A 10,836-nucleotide genomic window follows, 5' to 3' on the forward strand; every position below is an offset into this window, starting at 1 on the left:
GCACTGCTCCCGGATGGTCGTTGTGCTGCTCAGCATACAGTCAACTGCATATCTTCGCTGCTGGCCTCCGTTGTCGCGATCTCACCGCTGGCAGACAGTTGTTGGAAACTCAGCGCTGACGCCCGTTGTTGCACCTGGGTCGCAAGCCCCAAGGGTAGCGTTGGCCTGGCGGCCTGGGGCACAACTGGAAGCATCCGAAGGTCCCGGCAAAGCATGAGTCGACTGGTAACAGAACAACTTGTTTATTCTAGCATAGCATAAGAGCGGGCGGTCAGGTCGACCGAAGTGGAGAGACGGGAGAGCACGTAACTCAACTGAAGAAATCGGAGCCTCCCTCTTGGCGTCCGGGGGCAGCTGCTTTTATACGCTCGCAGTTGAGGGCAAGAAGGAACGCCTCTATAGACGCGCACGTGACTGTGCCGCTCGGACACGTTGGGATGAGTAGGTGGCGCATCCGCCGGGCCGGCGCCGCTCGGAAACGTTGGGAAGAGTAGGTGACGCATCCGCCGGGCCGGCGCCGCCAGACCTCCTCGCCTCACAGTTGGGGGAGCTCCTCTCCCCGGCTGCCGCGCTTTGACAAGCGTGGGCACCAACATGCACACACACACACACACGCACACCGAAGACACGTGGCATTGGAACATGCCTGGACGCGCTTGGCGGGGAGGCGTAGCAGCGGCGCCGAACGGGCCAAAATGTCCGCCGCTTTGAACGAAGCCCCAGCGTCCGTTGCATCCGCGCCGGCTATACCGCGCGTCGTAGGTGAAACGTAACAATGCACTCGTTATGCAAAACGGAGGTGAGGCGTGCAGACAGGGCACAAGAGTAGAGTATTTACAAGCAAACAACACGAGCGCCGCCCACTTCTCTACTCTTGTGTCCTGTCTGCACGCCTCACCTCTGTTTTGCAAAATGAATCCTTACCAAGTAGCTGAGCTTTCTGCCGTTCTAAGCCTCGATGCACTCGATTTCGTCCGCATTAGGCACTCGCCTCTTGATTACTTCGTGGCACAGAAATACTCGGCATCTGGCCGTTTGTCTGCTGTGGCCTAACATCTTGAAGGGGCAGCGCGAAAAAACGACGACAGAAGGCAGGAACACACAGGACAGCGCTGAACTCACAACTAACTTTATTCGAAGGCATACATACACTTAAGTACACAACCCATAGCCACGTGCTCTCCCATCCATGGCGTCATATCAGTGCGCAGGCAAAAAACAAAAAACACGCGAAACTATTTAATCTAATACTACGTTATGGAGCTGCTTAAAAATTCAAATTCACTATTATGCAAATTTATCGATGGCATGCTTACACAGCGTGACCCTTTTTTTCTGATATAGAAGGCCTCAATAATCTCCCTCGTAATCTGATTTTTGTGCGTGAAAAGTATTGTGGTGTCTTTATATATTGGAGTGCACCCATGCTCAGAGCAATGCCGCGCGACATGCGAGTAGGCATTACCCGTTAGTGAGCGCCTATGTTCAGACAATCTAATATTAAGGCAACGACCTGTTTGACCGATATATGCGTGACCGCAGGAAAATGGAAGTTCGTACACAACTCCCATTCTACAGCGCACAAACGGGGACAAATGCTTAACAGTACAGCCTTTCCCAGCATGAGTGGAGGCAGCCTGGGCCAATTTCCTATCGATCTTACCACAAATTTTGATCAACTTGTTAGGGGCAGAAAAAACAACCTTTATATCAAATCTGCCTGCTGAGATTATGGGATAGTTTATGCACATATGGAATTACAACCAGTTTTTTCTTCTTGTCAGCAGGCTCTGGATTATTTATTCTTGAGGGGGCTCCTAATTTCACACGTTTAACCAGTTTCTGTACTGTCATGCGGATAGCATCCTCTCGAAAACCTGACGCTCTCAAACGCTCCAGTTGTGTTAAGAAACTTTTAGACGTCTTGTGAAAACACGATTTTGAAAGTGCGGAAAATAAAACCGAAAACGCAATGCCGTTTTTTACAACCTTGGAATGTGCGGAGTGAAAATTTAAAATTGGTTTTTCTGACCTTGGGCAATACATCCAGCACACATGCGTATCAGTTAAGTTGAGCCACGCTTCATAGCAGAGTGTGTGGAAGCGCTGGGACGATCAGGAGCGAGGCGCTCGAAAAATAAGACTGTAAACAATTGTGTAGATTATGCTGTGAGTAGAAACCTTCATATTTTGACCTCTGATAAGGAAGGCTTTTTTGTTGTAGTGCCAGAGAATATTTTCTGCAAAAAAGCGCGAGATGCAATAGAAAACAATTTCAGAGCAATAGATCTGAAGCCCGCTGAAGTTAAGGAGCGCGCACTGTCGCTGCTGCACAACCACAACCTAGAGCAACTAGCTTCATCTGTAAAAAAGGCTAAAAATCTCAATTTGGACATATTCTTCGCAGCAAAGACCCACAAACCGGACATTCCATTTCGAGCAATAGTTACGGAAAAGGATACTTGGCAGCGGGTGGTCTCGGGATACTTACAAAGGCATTTGCAATCATTGGTGATCAGAGATCCTTTTGTGGTGAAAAACTCGGATGATCTTATCAGCTTCCTCATTCAATCTAATCCTGGTAATTGTAATATTTTCAGCATCGATGTTCAAGACCTGTACTATAACATTCCACATGACGAACTAATGATAAGCGTTAAACTTTGTATCACCGAGGACAATGACGAGCTTAAATTTTCTAGCAGCTGTGGTGTATCTGTCAGCAGTTTTCTCGAGATTCTCTCTTTTTATTTAGCTTCAACCGTTGTTGAATGGAAAGGAAATTTATACCGACAAAAATCTGGCATTTGCATTGGCTCCAAGGTTGCACCGGTACTAACTAACATTTTCCTAGGTAGCGTAGACAGAAATATAGAAAGTAACCTAGATGACCGAACATTGAAAGTGTTAAGATATGTTGATGATTTTCTCATCTTTGTGAAGAGTACTAATCTCCAACAAATGATTCATAATGTACTTCAAATATTCCACAAATGTGGCTCAGGACTAGTTTTCACACATGAAGTGCCGGATAAGAACGAATTACAATTTTTAGATACGAGGCTCAACTTAACTGATACGCATGTGTGCTGGATGTATTGCCCAAGGTCAGAAAAACCAATTTTAAATTTTCACTCCGCACATTCCAAGGTTGTAAAAAACGGCATTGCGTTTTCGGTTTTATTTTCCGCACTTTCAAAATCGTGTTTTCACAAGACGTCTAAAAGTTTCTTAACACAACTGGAGCGTTTGAGAGCGGCAGGTTTTCGAGAGGATGCTATCCGCATGACAGTACAGAAACTGGTTAAACGTGTGAAATTAGGAGCCCCCTCAAGAATAAATAATCCAGAGCCTGCTGACAAGAAGAAAAAACTGGTTGTAATTCCATATGTGCATAAACTATCCCATAATCTCAGGAATGTAGCAGGCAGATTTGATATAAAGGTTGTTTTTTCTGCCCCTAACAAGTTGATCAAAATTTGTGGTAAGATCGATAGGAAATTGGCCCAGGCTGCCTCCACTCATGCTGGGAAAGGCTGTACTGTTAAGCATTTGTCCCCGTTTGTGCGCTGTAGAATGGGAGTTGTGTACGAACTTCCATTTTCCTGCGGTCACGCATATATCGGTCAAACAGGTCGTTGCCTTAATATTAGATTGTCTGAACATAGGCGCTCACTAACGGGTAATGCCTACTCGCATGTCGCGCGGCATTGCTCTGAGCATGGGTGCACTCCAATATATAAAGACACCACAATACTTTTCACGCACAAAAATCAGATTACGAGGGAGATTATTGAGGCCTTCTATATCAGAAAAAAAGGGTCGCGCTGTGTAAGCATGCCATCGATAAATTTGCATGATAGTGAATTTGAATTTTTAAGCAGCTCCATAACGTAGTATTAGATTAAATAGTTTCGCGTGTTTTTTGTTTTTTGCCTGCGCACTGATATGACGCCATGGATGGGAGAGCACGTGGCTATGGGTTGTGTACTTAAGTGTATGTATGCCTTCGAATAGAGTTAGTTGTGAGTTCAGCGCTGTCCTGTGTGTTCCTGCCTTCTGTCGTCGTTTTTTCGCGCTGCCCCTTCAAGATGTTGAACCAGTACCAACTCGCCCAAATGTCGATCCTTCTGCTGTGGCCTTTGTAGAAGCACGATTGTTCAAAGTGCAACAATTAAACAGATTCTTTGAATTGCTTGCGGCTTCGCCAGTACAATTCCGGTGCGCTGGTCCGCCTGTCCAGCAATTTCGTACTGGAGGGAAACCTTCAAATAAAAACACCGCTCCGCATGCAGGAAAATGCTCTACTGTGACGCTTCTCAAACGATTGTGATGCACCACAAGAGCTGCCTACTCGCGCGATATTCTCAACAAGGAGATACATTTGTTTACTTACATGTGAAGGTATATGCCAGAGCACTTCGGGGCTTCGGTGGCACACAAGGCACGAGTGTGTGTGCCATAGCGTCCGATGTCGACGCGCGATCGCATGTCAAACCTAAACTGTACGAAACTACTACGCATCCAAAAAACAGATTCGAAACCGAAATTCGCGTCATCCTTTATTGCATGAATGCGTACATCGTAATTTACATAAGTCGCCGACTTAGCGATCGCTTTCTGTAAACTTAATATTAACGTACCACCTTCATAAAGCCATCAGGTATGCGTTTTTAGATGAGAAAGCATAAGGTGACCTGTACTTGCTTTCAGCTCTTTCAATAGTAATTGCGCTGGCCACATTGATCAGTAGCAACAGGGCGGCGCCCTAGAGGTTCCCACTTTTCCGGCCCAGCTTTTCCTCTAGAGTTGTTCTACTAACTCTATGGCGAAATATAGGGACCCTACTGCAACGCAGCGGGAATACCGGTTTTTGTCACGTGCTCTCGTCCCCCACTCCGCACGCTCCTCGCAGTCGCAGCGGTCGCAGCCAGGGTTGCCAGATTTGGCTACTTTGCGCCAAATTGGCTACTTTTTCAGGCTTTTGCCGGGAAAAAAGATGCCTTGGTTACTTGGCTACTTTTGAAATAGCTTGACCATTGTAAAAATTAGATAGAAACTTGTGTAGCTCATATTATGCAGCAACATTAGCAAATATTTAGGCCAACGCACGACGACGACATTCCAAATCTTTTCAAACTGGTCCATCATCATCGCCAATCTGACTTGGGTGCCATTTTGGCAGTGACTACAGTGACGGGGCCCGGTACTTTAGCGTCTGCACTACAGTGACGGGGCCCGGTACTTTAACATCTGCACTACAGTGACGGGGCCCGGTACTTTAACATCCGCACTACAGTGACGGGGCCCGTCACCTTAACAACAACACTGAAGCGACGGGGCCGTCGAGCTCCACCACTGGAAAGGCTGGCTCCACCGTCGGCGGGACGTGCTAGGAGGGGATCACGTGGACATAGCGGCCGCGTCGGCTGCTTCGGGCGCGCCGAAGCGAGCTGAAAACGAGTTTAAATTCCCTCGTACGCTGCGGTCCTCATTTAGTGGCGAAATTTTCCCGCTTCGCATTGTATATGTGGTTCCTTACCTCAAGCTCTACGCTGCGGAGAAAACCAAGATAGATTGCATTATTAGAAGGGCGTATAAGCAAGCCTTGGGACTTCCGGCAAATACGTCAAACGAGAAATTCTTGGCGCTCGGCGTGCACAACACATTAGACGAACTTATTGAGGCCCAGAGAGTAGCGCAGTATGAAAGGCTTACACAGAGTTTGACGGGGAGACACATCTTAGATGACATCGGAATAACCTACGAAGGACAGCACGGAGTGCGGAGAGACATCCCAAGGAAAATAAGGGAACATCTATCAATACCCCCACTCCCCAGAAACATGCACCCGGAGTTTCACCAAGATCGAAGAAACGCACGAGCGAGAGCTCTCCACAAAAGATTCCGTAGTGCCAGGGACGTGGTCTATGTGGACGCGGCGGAGTACGCAAATGGACATAGTATGTCCATAGTTGCTACGAGTCTAGAGGGTGACTGCAGAGTTAGTGGGACGGTAAAAACATGGAAGGCAGAGGTGGCGGAGGAAGCTGCCTTAGCACTGGCAATAGCCTCCACGGAAGCTAACATCGTAGTAAGCGACTGCAAGACAGCCGTCAAGAACTATGCAAAGGGAAGAATCTCGCCGGAAGCACTGAGAATTTTAAACAACTTTCGTGGAGATCGCGACATCCACATTATTTGTGCACCCGCACACTCCTCCCTTCCCGGGAACGAAATAGCGCACAACCTGGCTCGAGAACTGACAGGCCGAGCAGGTGACACGCAACAAATACTGGGAACGGAGAGAGACCGGATGACCAGCTTTAACGAGATCACCAAACACTATAAATTGGGAAGGGCCCATTTCCCCCCTGCACACTCCTCGTTGAATAGACGGCAAGCGACGGCATGGCGCCTCTTACAAACAGATACATATCCGAACCCGGTACCACCGCTACTACCCGGACCTTTACACGGATAGATGTAGATTCTGTGAAGAAAGGGCGGACCTACAACATATTGTTTGGGCTTGTCCTCGTACACCCATACAGAATAAAATAATTAAGACCAGAGAGCAGTGGGAGACCGCGTTGCTCAGCTGTGCACCGGAAGACCAACTCAAGGCAATCCAGCAGGCCGAAGATGCCGCCAGGGCCCAAGGGCTCGAGGCCGTCATTTAGGTAGAGGCCTAGGTTTCAAATCTGCTGTGCACAAATAAAGTTTATTCCTCCTCCTCGAGTGTCTCCTTTACAACGCTTGAAAGCACTACAATAGGTAGTGACTGCCTTTGAAGGCGCGCAACATGGTAGGCTACTGCTCCGTGCCGCAGGGACGGACGCACATAATGGAGGCCGGTGTCAGCCTTATTCACACGTAGCCGCAGGACAAGAAGCTGCGTGAAGCTTGGCTCGCGAAACATAAAACAGGCAAACAGTCATCGGCTGCAACTCAGGTATGCAGCAAGCACAGACGCGAGGAAGATTTCTGCTACGTCGCCCGGTCTGCGATGTTCTGAAAACGCGCACTGAGACGCTCGATCCAGTCGGCTGCCCGACTAATGTCATGATGGTTTGGTCTATGAACTTGTCGATACTATAGATACTCGCAAGTTCAGTGGAGTGGAAAGGCAGCGGTAAGAAGCAAATTTAAAAAAAGCATGGCATATGGTCATGTTTGTGTTATGAATTAATGCACTCGATTACAAAAAAGGAGCAGCGGGAAATTGCACGCTGAGAACACCGATAAACATACAGTGCGACGCAACTCGAGAAATAATATTGAAAGGTCAAAGAATTTAGAAGAAAAAATATTGAATCGTCGCGACGGCACATCACAGTCCCTGTAGGCGTCGAAGTCTCTACAATGAAATTACTTTTGAACCGCTCTGATAGCGCCCACGCAACAATGATTGCTTGTATACTGTCAAATGCTCATATTCTGCGGCCTAAAGCTCATGGCACGGTGCGAAAACGCACGCGCGGAGAAAGCGAAACAGTGCGCGGACAAGCATGCAGACGCGCATTCGGTCGCTGCGAATCTGCGCGATCGCTGTATTGAGGCTTCGTTCTATTACGCTCCATTTAGTTATACAAACACTATAAGAACATATGTCACATAGTTTGCTCTCAGCGTTTACCTACCTTTCACGCAAGAAGCTGGTTCGGGAGACTTCATCGCCGCGACCGCGCGCAGTGGCGTTGACTGTAAGTATTCGGTAAAGAGATAGAGTCTGTAAACGATTGTGTGCTTTCACTTTGCCCAAGATTATTATTTAGACAGTAAAAAACTTCTCTCGTTTCTAAAGCACTTACAGAAATGACTGGGAGAGCTCGCGCGTGGTGTTTTCAGTGAGCGCTGACAGCAAAACCTATGAGGAGCGCGCCACGTGATCTCTCGTACTACGCCAGCGAGGCGCTTCCGATAGATGGCGACTCCGTAACTCCTCGCCGCCAATACGATGTCGGTATCGAGGGCGAGGACTTACCGAGACGCCCTCTGTCGGAAGCGCCTTACATGCGTACGCGTAGTCTGAGGGATAACTCGGCGCGCTCCGAATAGGTTTGGCTATCGGCGCTAAATAAAGATACTACGCGGCAGCCCTCCTGAGCATTTTTGCAAGTACTCTCGAAATGACAGAAGTATTTTACCTTTAAAATAATAACGTTAAAAAAATTATGAGGCTTTACGTGGCAAAAAAAAATAATAATAATAATGTTGGAAAAACAGAAAGCACACAATGGTTTACAGACGCTATCTCTTTACCTACTACGTACGGTAAGCTGGGACACTGTGCGCGGTCGCCGCGATAGATTCCCCCGAACCGGTTTGCGTGAAACGTAGGCAATCGCCGAGAGAAAACTATGTGAAATATGTTCTTATAGTGGGCTGGCTGTCTGTGTAACCAAATGTAGCATAACAGAATGAAGCTTCAATGCAGCGATCGCACGGGCTCGCGGTGACCGACTTCGCGTCTGCATGTAATGTCCTCGCACAATGTTTCGCTTTCGCTTCGAGCGCGTTTTCGCACCGTGCCGTGAGCTTTATGCCGCAGCATATGAGCATCACGGCGACTTGTGATGTGCCGTCGCGATGATTCAGTCTTTTTCTTTTCTTCTGAAGTCTTGGAACCTTCAATATCATCATTTCTCAAATTTAATCGAACTGCATGTTTATCGGTCGTCTAAGCGAGCAATTACCCGCTGCTTCTCTTTCTTAATCCAGTACAATATTCATTGTCTAGTGCTACACAAGCATGAACGTATGCCATGCCTTTCTCAATGTTTTCGACCGTTCCCCTTCCATTACCGTGAACTTTCTTTCTCTTTCTTTATTATAATCATCATAGGTGTTACAGTGCATACGCAAAAGATTGTTAGAAGAAATAGCCGCAAGCTAGTGGATGGGTCCAGATGCGAAATATAATAGACATGCGGTACAAGCATAGGAGGATCAATACAGAGGATGAAAGCAACACATTAGCACATTAACAGAAAAAAAGTTTTTTTTACAGCATACATAAAAATTATCACCAGTTACATAAATTATCAAACCGCAAAGAACAGAACGCCAAGCATGAATACAGGTACCAAATCAGTGGTTTGTAGCTAATAAATACGATTTCAGTGCTCTGGCGAAATTTTGTGTTTCTTTTATTTTGGTGGGTATGTTGTTCAATGCCTTAACTCAAACAAATTCAAGTAGTCTTTTTCCACATACATTATGTACAGGAGGCAGTTCGACATTTCCAGCGGCAGTACTTCTGGTAGAACGTGAAAAAAAAAAATATGGACACACGGAAAGGATGATTGCGTTTCACAATATTGTTTTCATAATAGATAGCTATTTTACGCCCTGCACGCATAAAATCGAATGGCAATATGTTTAGTTGATTGAACAGTGGCCTGCTGTGTGTATCGGTGCTTGAGTGCGCCATTATTCTTAATGCCCGCTTTTGTATGCAACCAAATGGAGCATAAGAGAATGAAGCTTTAATGCAGCGATCGCACGGTTTCGCGGTGACCGACTGCGCGTCTGCATGCAAGCCCGCGTTCCGCTTTCGCTGCGAGCGCGTTTTCGCACCGTGCCGTGCACTTTATGCCGTAGCATATGAGCATTTGACAGTACGCAAGCAACTATTGTTGCGTGGACGTTATCATACAGTATCTGCCATCAATCTGTTCATAGACCAAAGCTTCATGACAGTCGGGCAGCGCGCGCGGGCGAGCGTCTCAGTGCGCACTTTCTGCTACTCATCGAACATCGCAGCCCGACACCGTATCACAAATCTTCCTCGGGGAAGTGCTTGCTGCACAACCGAGTTGTAGCCAATGGCTGCTTGCCGGTTCTAAGTTTCGCGATCCAGGCTTCACGCAGCTTTTTGTCCTGCGGGTTTGTCTGAAGGCTGACACCGGGCTCCGTTGTGTACGTCCAGCACTGCGGCACCGAGCAGTAGCCTACCATGTTGGGCGCCTTGAAAGGCAGCCACTACCCATTATAGTATTTTCAAGTGTTGTCAAGCACACACCTGAAGCGGGAAAACCTCTCCACTAAATCAGCACCGCAGCCGCAAGTGGAGACCTTAAACTTTCGTTTTCAGCTCGCTTCGGCGCTTCCGAAGCAGTCGACGCGGCCACTGTGTCCACGTGATGCTTCATACCACGTCACGCGCCGACGGCGGCGCCAGCTCTCCCAGTGGTGGAGCTCGCCCCCAATAGTGACGGGCCTCTTCCGAGCACGTGCTTCACCAGTCACAACGGACACCTCGTCCCTACACGTGTTTCGCCAGTCAAAAGAGCAATCTGTTACTGCACATGTGTCGTTAGTCAGTCGTTTTTTCTTTCGTTCTTTGTTCCTCCACGTACCTTTCCACACACTTTGTGGCAGTTGCCACGGCCGTATTACGGGGACATAATAATCATCATAATAATAATCAATGCATTCCTTTACTGCACGGAAGTTGCTGACATCGTGAAATTCACATGGTGCTGTGGACAGCACTGGAATAAAATCTCGCGGTCCGTGAAGTGCTCGGCATCCCCATAGGCTCCAGCACGGAGAAGCTCATGCAACTGGGGGTCCACAACACCTTCGATGAGGTTGTCGAGTCACAGAAGTCAGTCCAGGTTGTCAGGCTCGCTTCCTCGCCTGCGGCGAGGCGGATCCTGGAGGCGCTGGACTTTAACCCACTGCCGTCAGGGAAAGGCGGTGCGCGCTCGACGCGGGGTCGCGGGAGGCCGGCACGGTCTCGCCGTTCCCGCGCAACATGCACCCGCAACACAATGTAGGCCGCTCTTCTCGGATCCGTCGCCGGCGATCCATGATCGGTCGCGTTCG

The sequence above is a fragment of the Dermacentor variabilis genome, unplaced genomic scaffold, assembly GCF_050947875.1.
Source record: "Dermacentor variabilis isolate Ectoservices unplaced genomic scaffold, ASM5094787v1 scaffold_16, whole genome shotgun sequence".
Lineage (NCBI taxonomy): Eukaryota > Metazoa > Arthropoda > Arachnida > Ixodida > Ixodidae > Dermacentor > Dermacentor variabilis.